The 14,271-nt window shown below is 37.6% G+C and overlaps 1 long non-coding RNA gene across 1 annotated transcript in view; it reads right to left on the reverse strand.

Annotated features, from left to right (window-relative positions):
- The window catches only part of LOC134757026 (uncharacterized), a 129,062-nt gene that overhangs the window by 20,738 nt on the left and 94,053 nt on the right, over positions 1-14,271 (reverse strand). The window contains exon 4 of the long non-coding RNA XR_010130636.1: positions 6,146-6,260. This is a non-coding gene — a long non-coding RNA (uncharacterized lncRNA). The remainder of the gene's footprint in view (positions 1-6,145; positions 6,261-14,271) is intronic.

The following is a 14,271-nucleotide window of genomic DNA, read 5'->3' on the forward strand; positions in this document are numbered from 1 at the left end:
TCCAAGGACTACTATAACAACTTACCACAAACTTGGTATCTTAAAAACAACAGAAATGTATTCTGTCAAAGTTCTAGAGGCCAGAAGTCTGAAATCAGCTTTACTGAGCCAAAATCAAGGTTATGGCTGAGCAGCACTGCCTCAGGAATCTCTGAGAAAGAATTTGGATTTTGACTTTTCCAGCTTCTGGTGGCTCTGGCATTCCTTGAGTGTGGCCACATCACTTCAATATCCTTCTCTGTGGATACATTGCCTTCTCCTCTGTGTGTGTCTTTTAAATCTTCCTTTGTTGTCCTCTTACATGGATGCATGTGATGGCATTTAAAGTCCTTCTGGATAATTCAGGATATTATTTTCTTGTCAAGATCATTAATCACATCTAGAAAGACCCTTTTTCCTTACATGGCAAAATTTACAGGGTCCGGGGATTAGAATCTTATATCTTTGAATGTCACTATTCAGCATAATATAGGATGTTTTAAAAAATTCCTGTTTAACAAAGAAAAGTACGAATAGGTGTCATCACCAAAAGCAGCAGAGAAGGAACTCCAATATTCCATTCCTCCACAAAATCAAAGGATGTCATTTTTTGAATCACTTTGGAACTCTAGAATCTAATAAACAATGCACAACATCCGGTGAAATGCTTAATGAAGAAAGAAGCTACTACATTTCAGTGTTTAAGGAAATGTCTCAAATCACTAGCTGACAGAACAGATTTCAATGGCCACACACAAAAAAGAATACAGCAGTAATAAACTTACAAAAACAATAAAGCTCTTAAAAGAAAACTTAGGAGGAAATCTTTAGTACCTTGAATTTAGTAATGGTTTCTTAGATATAGCACCAAAAGCATGCACAACAAAAGAAAAAATAAATTAGACTTTGTCAAAATGTGAAACTTTTTTCATCACAGAATGAGAGAAAATATTCAAAATTATATAGCTAATAAAAGTCTAATATCTAGAATATATAAAGAACTCTTACAAGTCAATGACAAAAAAGTTTAAAAAATCCAATTAAAAATTGGGCTAAGGACTTGAATAGATATTTCTCGAAAAAAGACATTAATTGCCAAAAATTACATTTAAGGTGCTCAACATCATTAGTTACTAAACAAATGCAAAACAAAATTTCCATGAAATGCCACTTTAGACCAACTAGGATGATAATATCATTTTTAAAAAATGGAAAATAACAAGTTTTGACAAAGATGTGGAAAAATTGGAACCCTTATATTGCTCCTGGGAATGTAAAATGGTGCAACCACTGTGGAAAATAGTTTGTGGTTCCTCAAAAAAATTAAACATAAAGTTACTATATGAGCCAACCATTCCACCTAGAACTGAAAACAGGTATTCAGACAAAACTTGCACCCAAATGTTCACAGCAGCACTATTAACAGTGACCAAAAGATGTGACTAACCCATATGTCCACCAACTGTTGATGTATTGATACATGCTATAACATGAATGAATCTTGAAAACTCTATACTAAGTAAAAGAAGCCAGATGCAAAAGAACACATATTGTATCATTGCACTTATATGAAATATCCAGAATAGAGAAATTCATAGACAGAGGAATCAGCTTAGTGGTATCCAGAGAGGGTAGGAAGGCGGGAAATGGAGTGACTGCTTATTGGGTATGGGGTCTCCTTTGAGGGTGAGGAAAATATTCTGGAACTAGATAGTGATAACTGTTGTAAACATTGTGAATGTACTAAATGCCACTGAATCAAACCCTTTAAAATGGTTAAATGGTAACTAATGCATGTTATGTGAAAGTTACTTTCATAAGAATAAAAGTAGACAATTTTTTAAAAATAGAAAATTTGCCTCATCCCTTAGGAACCTGATGCTGAAAGAGACAGGGAGGCCAATGGTTTTGGATCCATAAAGTGCTAGTTTTTAAAACCAGTCCTAGCCCAGCACTCCAGGACTGGCTTGCCCCCTAGGATGTGACTGAATTTGAACTGAAAAACTAACAGGCAGGGCCCTGGGCAGATGCCTGATAGAGCATGAAGGTTCCACAATGAAATATAGTATTAATACTAAGGGCATATCTTTTCTCACTAGCCTCCATCCAACATTTATGGAAGCAACTGAAGTGAAGGATCTAATCATCTTAGCCATGTGCTCCTGGCCCAAACTTTATAAGTAGCTTTAGAAGCAGTCTTCCTTGGCTCAGTGCTGGTGGAGAGATCAACTGCCACCACCATCCTGAGTAGCTTTGCGTCTTCCATGGGAGAGAGTTATCCACTGCCCTGTTTCTGAGCTGGCCAAAAAGTGGTGCCCAGTGGCCCACTCTAACCTTTAAAGCCTTCTTGTTTTTGTCCCCATAACACTGGCGATGTGGGAAACCCATCCTCCAAACGATCAACTACAGCTGGATGAATGTTCTAGCACTTGTGGCTGACTCCACAGTAGGCCAGGATTCCCCAAGATCAGTTTCTGCTCAGCTAGTACCAATCCCTCTGCCTAAAGCTACACGTTAAAATTTAAAAGAGCAAGACTCAGTTTCTCCTTCAAGATACTCAAAAATCAAGTGCTTCTTGAATTTTTTGATTGCATCTTCTTTCCAGTGTGTGAGGTAGTCAAATTTTTGCACTTTGGAAATTGAAAGACATTGTTATGCTTAGACTGTATAGTGACACCAAGTGACAGGAAAGTAGTCAAAGTCTTTTTCTGCTATCAGTTCTCCAACTGGTTGAGCCTGCTGCTTTGTATAAGTATGTATCTTTCTTTTTGCAGAAGCTGTTTATGAGAATATCACATCTTGTATGAATAGCTTTATGACATTTACAGTCACGAAGGTCAAATAGTCCTAATGTTAACCACAGCTATAGTTAACAGAAACTCAGGAGTGGGTAAGATAAGCCAGCCTTCAGTGCCCTTTCCAAACAGTCATCAGTTCTGTAAAAATTAGTATAAGCAGTAACTTCTCCCCACAAAAGATAAAGAAAATACTGCAGCAAAGGATAAAGAAATGGTTCAGAATGCTGCTTGCCCACACTCATCCACCAGGGAAATCCAGCTGAGAAGATTAGAAGCCATACTCTCCTAAACTCAGAAAGATGCCCACACTGCTACTCAAATTGCTTCTCCTAGTGCTTCCCTTCCCTGGAGCAATCTAAGTGTGTTTTGTTTTATTTTGTTTTTCTTTGCTACGTTGTTCTTGGTGGTGGTGGTAGCAGCAATAAAAAGTAAGTGTAAAGGTAATTTGACAATAATTTTGACCCTTTTCTCTGGATCTAATAAGAGGACTAAGACATTATTTCTCAAAGATCGGAACATGGAGCACATACATAAGAATTACCTGGAATTCTTGCTAATACTGTAGATTCCAGGGCTCTCTCCCATCCCTATTAGACAGATCTCTGTATATCAGACTCGAATCAGCACATTTCCTACTTCACATATTAAATTCTAAAATTTGAAGCTAAGGCAGAAAGCATAAAATACATTCTCAAAGACAGTTTTTTGTATCCTGAGACCTTGCTGAAGTTGCTTATCAACTTAAGGAGATTTTGGGCTGAGACAATGGGGTTTTCTAAATATACAATCATGACATCTGCAAACAGGGACAATTTGACTTCCTCTTTTCCTAATTGAATATCTTTTATTTCTTTCTCCTGCCTGATTGCCCTGGCCAGAACTTCCAACACTATGTTGAATAGGAGTGGTGAGAGAGGGCATCCCTGTCTTGTGCCAGTTTTCAAAGGGAATGCTTCCAGTTTTTGCCCATTCAGTATGATATTGGCTGTGGGTTTGTCATAAATAGGTCTTATTATTTTGAGATACATCCCATCAATACCTAATTTATTGAGAGTTTTTGGCATGAAGTGCTGGTGAATTTTGTCTAAGGTCTTTTCTGCATCTATTGAGATAATCATGTGGTTTTTGTCTTTGGCTCTGTTTATATGATGGATTATGTCTATTGATTTGTGTATGTTGAACCAGCCTTGCATCCCAGGGATGAAGCCCACTTGATCATGGTGGATAAGCTTTTTGATGTGCTGCTGGATTCGGTTTGCCAGTATTTTATTGAGGATTTTTGCATCGATGTTCCTCAGGGACAATGGTCTAAATTTCTCTTTTTTGGTTGTGTCTCTGCCAGGCTTTGGTATCAGGATGATGCTGGCCTCATAGAATGAGTTAGGGAGGATTCCCTCTTTTTCTATTGTTTGGAATAGTTTCAGAAGGAATGGCACCAGCTCCTCTTTGTACCTCTGGTAGAATTCGGCTGTGAATCTGTCTGGTTCTGGGCTTTTTTTGGTTGGTAGGTTATTAATTATTGCCTCAATTTCAGAACCTGTTATTGGTCTGTTCAGGGATTCAACTTCTTCCTGGTTTAGTCTTGGGAGGGTGTATGTGTCAAGGAATTTATCCATTTCTTCTAGATTTTCTAGTTTATTTGTGTAGAGGTGTTTATAGTATTCTCTGATGGTAGTTTGTATTTCTGTGGGATCGGTGGTGATATCCCCTTTATCATTTTTTATTGCATCTATTTGATTCTTCTCTCTTTTCTTCTTTATTAGTCTTGCTAGCAGTCTATCAATTTTGTTGATCTTTTCAAAAAACCAGCTCCTGGATTCATTAAAAATTAATTTAAGATGGATTAAAGACTTAAATGTTAGACCTAAAGCCATAAAAATCCTAGAAGAACACCTAGGCGATACCATTCAGGACATATGCATGGGCAAGGACTTCATGTCTAAAACGCTGAAAGCAATGGCAACAAAAGCCAAAATTGACAAATGGAATCTAATTAAACTAAAGAGCTTCTGCACAGCAAAAGGAACTACCATCAGAGTGAACAGGCAACCTTCAGAATGGGGGAAAATGTTTGCAATCTACTCATCTGACAAAAGGCTAATATCCAGAATCTACAAAGAACCCAGACACATTTACAAGAAAAAAACAAACAACCCCATCAAAAATTGGGTGAAGTATATGAACAGACACTTCTCAAAAGAAGACATTTATGTAGACAACAGACACATTGAAAAAAATGCTATCATCACTGGCCATCAGAGAAATGCAAATCAAAACCACAATGAGATACCATCTCATACCAGTTAGAATGGCGATCATTAAAAAGTCAGGAAACAACAGCTCTTGGAGAGGATGTGGAGAAATAGGAACACTTTTACACTGTTGGTGGTACTGTAAACTAGTTCAACCATTGTGGAAGTCAGTGTGGCAATTCCTCAAAGATCTAGAACTAGAAATACCATTTGACCCAGCAATCCCATTACTGGGTATATACCCAAAGGATTATAAATCATGCTACTATAAAGACATATGCACACGTGTGTTTATTGCGGCACTATTCACAATAGCAAAGACTTGGAACCAACCCAAATGTCCATCAATGATAGACTGGATTAGGAAAATATGTCACATATACACCATGGAATACTATGCAGCCATAAAAAGGATGATTTCATGTCCTTTGTAGGGACATGGATGAAGCTGGAAACCATCATTCTCAGCAAACTATTGTAGGGACAAAAAACCAGACACCTCATGTTCTCACTCATAGGTGGGAATTGAACAATGAGAACACATAGACGCAGGAAGGGGAATATCACACACCAGGGCCTGTTGTGGAGTTGGGGGAGGGGGAAGGGATAGCATTAGGAGATATACCTAATGTAAATGATGAGTTACTGGGTGCAGCACACCAACATAGCACATGTATACATATGTAACAAACCTGCACATTGTGCGCATGTACCCTAGAACTTAAAATACAATAATAAAAAAAAAGACAGTTTTTTTCTGTCTCCCAAACCATCTCTCTAACCCACTGGGGTATACATTTCTACAGAGCAGGGATCATGTATTTATTATTCAACTACCACTCATTCATCAATCCATGATCCAGTGTTCTTTTGCTAAGCACCTATTATTGTGCTTAACAATCTATCAATCATTGTATTAGATGCAGATTAGATAAAGCAGAATGTTCTCCCTTGAAGAGGTAACAGGAAAAAATCAAAAATAAAAGAGGAATAAAATTAAAACAAACACCAAATGAATAAATAAATAAAGCAGAATGGACATAACAGACATTCATTAAATGTTTGCTGAATAAATAAATTGAATGAATGAATGAACAACCTGAAGGAATACTTTACCTTATTGGTAAGAATCTTAAAAACATGTTTTCCTCCTCTTCTATTGAGAAACCAACACATTATTAATCTTCTGGTCAACCATTTATTTTATTAGGCATCATTCCAAATCATTATGCTGAATAAAAACAGTAATTGCATAAGAACATATATCACAAATCTCATCAATGTTTCATTCTAAATGCTTATGTGAAAATGAGCATTGCTGCCATTTTTGAAATCAGTTAATATTCTATACATTTTATATATAGATAATACTAACTAGCAATGTTCTTTATATTATGAAAGGTAAATGTCAGTCACCCAGAGATCTTTAACTAGTATATGTGGACCAAAGACAGCTCATACGTTTCCAAAAGCCATCACACTGGGAAGCAGTGCCCTCCTCCCCATCCTACTCCCATTGAGAACCACATGTCCCTGGCTTAAATTTAATGAAAAATACTATCCTTTCATATATGTTGTTTATCTTAGCTAATATCTGAGCTCCTAGGAAGTTCCATGTGAATTGACACATTTAAGTGGAGCAGAGCATTTGAAGGAAATCTGTGGCAAATCCTTCCATAACAAAGAATATTAGTATTGATTTAATGCTTAGTGTTTGCCAGATATTAAGCTAAATGCTTTAAATACATTATCTCATTGAATGCTCCAAACATCTCCATGAGGTAAATAATATTAGTAAATCCCATTTATTGCTGGGTAAATTTAGGCAAAGAAACATTAGATAACTCACCCAAAAGCCCAGCTAGAAAAGAACAAAAGAAGCCAAAATTTAAACTTATATCTGTCTACTCTTGAGTCATAGCTCTTAACCATTAGGGTGTTTTCATAACTGATTTCTCTAAGTGAAGCATATGCTATTAATCATTATCTATGTTTTACTAAACAGCTAAATAAATCTTTAAATATTAAATATGCTAGGCATAGAGTATATGCTAATTAAATTTTACTATCTTTTACCAGGCACGGTGGCACATGCCTGTAGTTCCAGCTACTTGAGAAGTTCAGGCAGGAGGATCACTTGAGGCCAGGAGTTCAAGTCCAGTCCGGGCATAATAGTAAGATTCTATCTCTTAAAAAATAAATACATAAATAAATTGCAGTGGTCTGGTAAACATAAAAATGAAAAATAATTGTGATGGAGGAGACCACTTTATAATAATTTTTATTAAGCCATCTCAAAGACACATTACTTAATCACTGCAATAACTTTCTCATAAACGGTCATGGTTTTGTCACCACAATTACAGGAAGTTTTGCTATATGAGGAAAAGACCCAATTAGTACAACTGCCTTTCTGGGTGCTTCAGGCCCAATAAGCTTATTACACATTATTCCTCAGTTATTTCAACCCAGATAGCTACTCACTTCTAAAAGAACCTCCAAATGTTACATTGTCATCTACAATCTAGACACCCATTTCTTAGGTGATTTACTGTTTGATCTTCTGGGAAAGTTTTACATTATTAGCACCAAAGAATAGCATCAATTTCTATGAAGGAAATTCACAGTAAATAAAGCCTTGTTGCAGAGAACAACTTTAATCTACCAAATAATGATGTTCCTTGATGATCATCGTTTTTTGTTGTTGTTTTGTTTTGTTTTGTTTTTTGTTTTGTTTTGTTTTTTGACAAAGTCTCGCCCTGTTGCCCAGGCTGGAGTGCAATGGTGCAATCTCAGCTCACTACAACATCCACCTCCCAGGTTCAAGTGATTCTCCTGCCTCAGCCTCCCAAGTAGCTGGGATTACAGGTGCCCGCCACTAAGCCTGGCTAATTTTTTGTATCTTTAGTAGAGACTGGGTTTCACCATGTTGGCCAGACTGGTCTCGAACTCCTGACCTCGCTATCTGCTTGTCTCAGCCTCCCAAAGTGCTGGGATTACAGGCGTGAGTCACTGTGCCTGGCCCTTGATGACTATCTTGAAAAATGTTTAGGGCATGACCGTCTTCCCACTGTTATCCAAAAAAAATTTCTGAGATGAGTCCTCTCCACCATCAGATTATGACTTCTCAAAAAAGTATAGACAAATCTTCCTTTATTCATTCACTTTACAGCTACTGACTGAGCATGCACAATGTGCCAGGCACTGTATTAGGTGCTGAGGATATAGCGGTGAATAAGATAGACAAACATACTACTTATATTTCCAGAGAATCTGCCCATCTGAACAAGGTCACCTAGGTAAGTAACTTCACCCAAACTATCCAAGTGACAGCTCTATGCTTTTTGAAGGGTTTCTCCCACAAGGTTTTTAATAATAAATTCACGGGTGCTATTATCTGAACAAACTATCCACCCCAAAAGTTGACTAAAACAGAAGAGGCAAGCCTCTTTTAACTGACCCTGAACTCCAAAGTCAGGCAAAATAATTGTCAGATGATCTGACAGGCTGCATAGATGAATCATTTACTTTGACTCAGCCTACTGAGTCATTTTTACTGTAATAAGGCATTCTATAATGTCATATTTCTTAGTTTACTCAGGCTTTATAATAATAATGCTGTTTTTCCCATTTTAATTGTTTGAGGACACAGCATTGAGTCAAATTCTCCTCAAAAAGAACTTAGTCACCTACAGCAACTTCTTCAATTTTTCCAGGTTGTAGGTTACTCCATAATATCTCTGTTCTAACTCCTTTTTTCCTTTTCTCCTTATTTATCTTAAATATAAACACATAAACATTCCTTACAAGATATTCTTTAATTTCCTCTTCCTTTTCTTCACTTTTCTTTTGGACAACTTCTACCACACCTATAGTTTCAACAACCACCCCTCAGAGATGACCCTTTCTTTGGTATCCCTTGCTCTAGCTCTTTCTCCTGAGAATGGTTGTGGTTGCTGCAGAAGCAGCTTGAGTCAGACTGAACCTGAACTGTCATCTAGCAGCCTGGAGCTGAGGAGGTGATGCAGCCCTGGTAGGCTAAGCCTTTGCATGTCTTAATGGACACACATCAAGGTCAAGCATACTGCAAACAAGAGTTAGTAAGAAACCAAGATGACCCAGCAAGACAAATGACTCAATGAGCTGACAAGATGGGCCAGGAATGGTCAGAACTGGAGGCAAAAACTGGAATTAGGGATGAATTCCAATGACAAATTCCAATTGTCAACTTCCCTTTCAGTTTCTTTCCCTTCCCAAACAATTCAGTTCTAAAGCCATTTGTGGGAGCATAGCCATACAGTATTTGCTGAAAGTAGGAGGCAGCCATGGTGACCTTGAGCAGACTATCAGAGCTCACCCAGGGTGAGGAGGGGATGCACCTAGAGGAGGAGGTTTCTGTGAGTATCAGAACCTGAGTAGGGTAGGGAGGAAGACCACGTGATGGGGAGGTGGGATGAGGAAGGCATCTAGACTAGAGGGAGACCGAGAATGAGATTTCAAAGCTCAAGCAAGGCGAGCAGGGCATCAATAAAAAAAGGCAAACTGGCAGAGATGTTGGGGCCAAGGAGGATAAGGAGGGTGTCTATGCAGGGTGTCCCAGTGTGGGAAGTCAGAGCTTGAGCCAGGTGGAGAGGGCATCCATGGGGGGATTGCACGTATAGCGTGACATCGGTTACTGGAGCCCATGGAAAGATAAAGCAGGACTTCCACAGAGAGGAAATGCCTAACACGCAGTGTTGGAGCCCAAGTAAGCTAGGAAAACATCCATGCAAAGGAAGGAGTAATGGTTGAGATGGGAGATTAATGATATTCAAGAAAACTGATCAAATAAGTAAGTGCACACAGAAATATCTGTGTAAACTCATAATTTTCATTATCTAGATATATATCAAAAAGGAATATAAATGTGTATATGCATGTATAAATGTGAACATGTGGATATAAGTATGTGTGTACATCACCTACCTCTGTCCACCCCAAAGGACTGGGAGCAGCAATACCCCAATAGCAGTGAATACTCCTAGTAACCAGATCTTGGCTTCTGGATACTGTCCTCCACTAAAAGGGATAAAGGCTCAAAGAAGAAATGGCTGATTATAGCATTGGGCAGGAATATTATATGCAAAATAAGCAAGGAAGTAATCGAAGAATGATAGGGACAGGTCTGAAAATACAAAAAGCAATTTAAAGAAAGACTGACCAAATAGGTGACAATTTGAGCAACATAAATAATAATAGTAATACATTATTATAATCCATTAAATAAAAATTGAAAACCATTAAGCCATAGTGATATAAATAAACAATTTAAAGATTGATTAGAAAAGGGATATTTACATAGTTTCAAAATACCTTCCCACAGAAAACTTACTAATTGCAAAGAGAAAAAGAGTAAGTTTACAGTAAAGAAGATTGACAGACACCACCTAAATTGAGTAATCAAAATGATTAGCTATAGGACAAATGGCCATGATATGCCAAGTGATAGAATGCAGTGAGAAGAACACAGCATTACTTCTGCAATTAGTGTTTATTTTTCAGATGACAAGTAAAAATTATGTATATTTATCATGTACAACATGATGTTCTGATATATGCATACATTGCGGAATGCCTAAATCAAGCGATTTAACATATGCATTACCTCATATACTTATTATTTTTGAGATAAGAACACTTAAAATCTACTCATAGCCATTTTCAAGTATACGATGCATTGTTATTAAGTATAGTCACCATGATGTATAATAAATCTCCTGAACTTATTCCTCCTATCCAACTGAAATGTTGTGTCCTTTGACCAACATCTCTCCAATCTCTCCACCCCACCTCACCCCCAGCCTCTGGTAACAAAGGTAGATTGGTCTTGGGTCCAATCCTAGAGATCTTGGTTACCAAAATCCTTCAAGACATATCAACCTACTGGGCAATTTGATGCAGCCTGGACTCTACCAGGAAATTACAGCAAGGCTCCATCACTTTGGATAATCTAAAAAGCACAGTTCAATTTCTATGTGGGCTCAGGGGATACAACTACATCACAAACAAATAGAATGAGGTACAGGCAAAAGCTATAAAATTTCCTGAAAATGATCCTTATGCCTAAGCTCTCACAGAAGTGTATTTGTGTATTTTCATTGTCAGTCAACTTGATAAACTCAGTGATCGACCTTCACTACACTACCTTCCATCCTTTGAATTCAAGTTCTGGGTTCTAAGCCTGACTCTATTTTTAATTACCAAGTCATTTAATGTTTCCAAGACTCCATTTCTTCAAGTATATTATGAATAGCTTGTACTGGAAGGTCTCTACAGAAACTTTCAGCTTGTCTACAGTGGAACAGAGGAACTTCTATGACTTCATATATGTATATATATAGAGAGAGAGGAGAGAAATGTATATATAAAGTGTATATATAGAAATGTGTGTATATATAAAGTATACATATATATACACTTTAAGTTCTCAGATACATGTGCAAAACGTGCAGGTTTGTTACATAGGTATACAGGTGCCATGGTGGTTAGTTGCACCCATCAACCCATCATCTACATTAGGTATTTCTCCTAATGCGATCCCTCTCCCAGCCCCTCACCTCCTGCCAGGCCCCAGTGTGTGATGTTCCCCTCCCTGTGTCCATGTGTTCTCATTGTTCAACTCCCACTTATGAGTGAGAACATGCGGTGTTTGGTTTTCTCTTCCTGTGTTAGCTTGCTGAGAATGATGGTTTCCAGCTTCATCCATTTCCCTGCAAAGGACATGAACTCATCCTTTTTTATGGCTGCATAGTATTCCATGGTGTATATGTACCACATTTTCTTTATCTAGTCTATCATTGATGGACATTTGGGTTGGTTCCAAGTCTTTGCTATTGAGAATAGTGCTGCAATAAACATACGTGTGCATGTGTCTTTAAAGTTGAATGATTTATAATCCTTTGGGTATATACCCAGTAATGGGATTGCTGGGTCAAATGGTATTTCTGGTTCTAGATCCTTGAGGAATCGCCACACTGCCTTCCCCAATGGTTGAACTAATGTACACTCCTACCAACAGTGTAAAAGCATCCATATTTCTCCACATCCTCTCCAGCACCTGTTGTTTCCTGACTTTTTAATGATTGCCATTCTAACTGGCATGAGATGGTATCTCACTGTGGTTTTGATTTGTATTTCTCTATTAACCAGTGATGATGAGCTTCTTTTCATGTTCGTAGGCTGCATAAATGTCTTCTTTTGAGAAGTGTCTGTTAATATGCTTTGCCCACTTTTTGATGGGGTTGTTTTTTCTTATAAATTTAAGTTCCTTGTAGATTCTGGATATTAGCCCTTTGTCAGAAGGATAGATTGCAAAAATTTTCTCCAGTTCTGTAGGTTGCCTGTTCACTCTGATGATAGTTTCTTTTGCTGTGCAGAAGCTCTTTAGTTTAATTATATCCCATTTGTCTATTTTGGTTTTTGTTGCCATTGCTTTCAGCATTTTAGTCATGAAGTCTTTGCCCATGTCTATGTCCTGAATGGTATTGCCTAGGTTTTCTTCTAGGGTTTTTATCATTTTAGGTTTTACATTTAAGTCTTTAATCCATCTCGAGTTCACTTTTGTATAAGGTGTAAGGAAGGGGTCCAGTTTCAGTTTTCTGCATATGGCCAGCCAGTTTTTCCAACACCATTTATTAAATAGGAAATCCTTTCCCCATTGCTTGTTTTTGTCAGGTTTGCTATGACTTTGTTTCTAATTTGCCCCACAAGGATTCACAGAAATAGTTGTCACACAAACTCTTTTTAGTTATGAGGAGGAATCAATTCTACCTTACATCTTTAGTCATAGAGTCATAGCATCTTGGAGTCAGTGGATTTATGTAATAATTGGAAGAACAAGGGTGAGACAAGATTAAGTTCACAATAAGAGTTAGAGTTAGATAAAAACTAAAGAGATAGGTAGAGTGAAAGCACTAACCATTTTAGGGTATGGGACACTTAGAAGTGCTCTCAAACTGAAGAGAAGATGGCATTGAAGAAGGATGGGAAATAATTGTTGCTCAAAACCAATGAGGGAAGCGATAGGGTTTACTATGGGAAGAGCAGAGCAATTTCTTATGCTCTTAGGAACATTACCTCATTACTCCTCATCTCAAGCCTGGGTGGCAGATACTGTTACTGCCCCCATTTCACAGAGAAGAAAACTTAGGCACAGAACAAGTAAATAACCTGCCTGAAGTCACACACTAACAGGTTGAAGAGTTGAGATGCTCAGTCTGACTACAGAGCCGCTGCTCTTGACCACTCTCCTTCCTCTAAGAAAGGAAAGAAAGATGAAGAAAGTATATTTAATTTCAGAAATGAACAAGGATAATACTGAAGAAATGCTCTTCTGATGGCCTTGATGTTCTGAGTCAAGAAGGAAACACCATCTGCTAAGCTGAAGGTCAAGGATGAGGCTAGGGATTCATAAAAAAAGAGTGGTTTACAAAAGCCTTTTAAGACTGGAAAAGGGACCCTGCTACGGATGAATAAAAGAATTGCTAAGCATCATCGGTGGCCTGAGTGAGTTTGGAACATTTGCACTAGTAATGACACCATCAGCATGGTTATGCAACTTTTTTGAGCACTTCTCAGAAACCCAGAAGCAGAAATCAAGAAAACAGATCGTTGATCTACAGCTGGGGGCCTGGAAACAGGGTGATACGGACAGTGACTGTCTTAAGGGAATTGAGGATGTTGGTTGAGAATAGTTGAAGTAATTGATCATTGGGTCCAGGCCAAATTGGAAAGGAAGCAAAGCTAATGAATATCTGTGGAGTCAAATCATAAGAATGAAAGATACTTCCTTTCAGTGTATAAAAACTTTTGAAATTTATTGTAACAATTTCATTTTAAATATTTAATTATATGAAGCAAGAACAAGCTACCTTACATTTTATTCTTTAATTGAAAACTACATATATCTACTAATTACTAAGTACACCGAATCAAGAGTCAAGAGAGTTAGAACTAGTCCCAGATCTGTACTAGTGAACTATGTAACCGAGTCACTCAGCCACTTTGTGCCTCAGTTTTACCTCTGTTAAAAAAAAAGAAATGAAGAAAGAAAAAGGAAAAGGAAAATTTGATTTAATAATCTAATATTCTATGCTTCATTTCTTCCTTTCATTCCATGACAAAAATAAATTGCTGAAATCTCCAAGCTAGTTATCTAACTTTAACATAACTGAAACTTTCTTTCCTGAATATGTGTTAAATAT

Source organism: Gorilla gorilla, chromosome 1, assembly GCF_029281585.2.
Source record: "Gorilla gorilla gorilla isolate KB3781 chromosome 1, NHGRI_mGorGor1-v2.1_pri, whole genome shotgun sequence".
Lineage (NCBI taxonomy): Eukaryota > Metazoa > Chordata > Mammalia > Primates > Hominidae > Gorilla > Gorilla gorilla.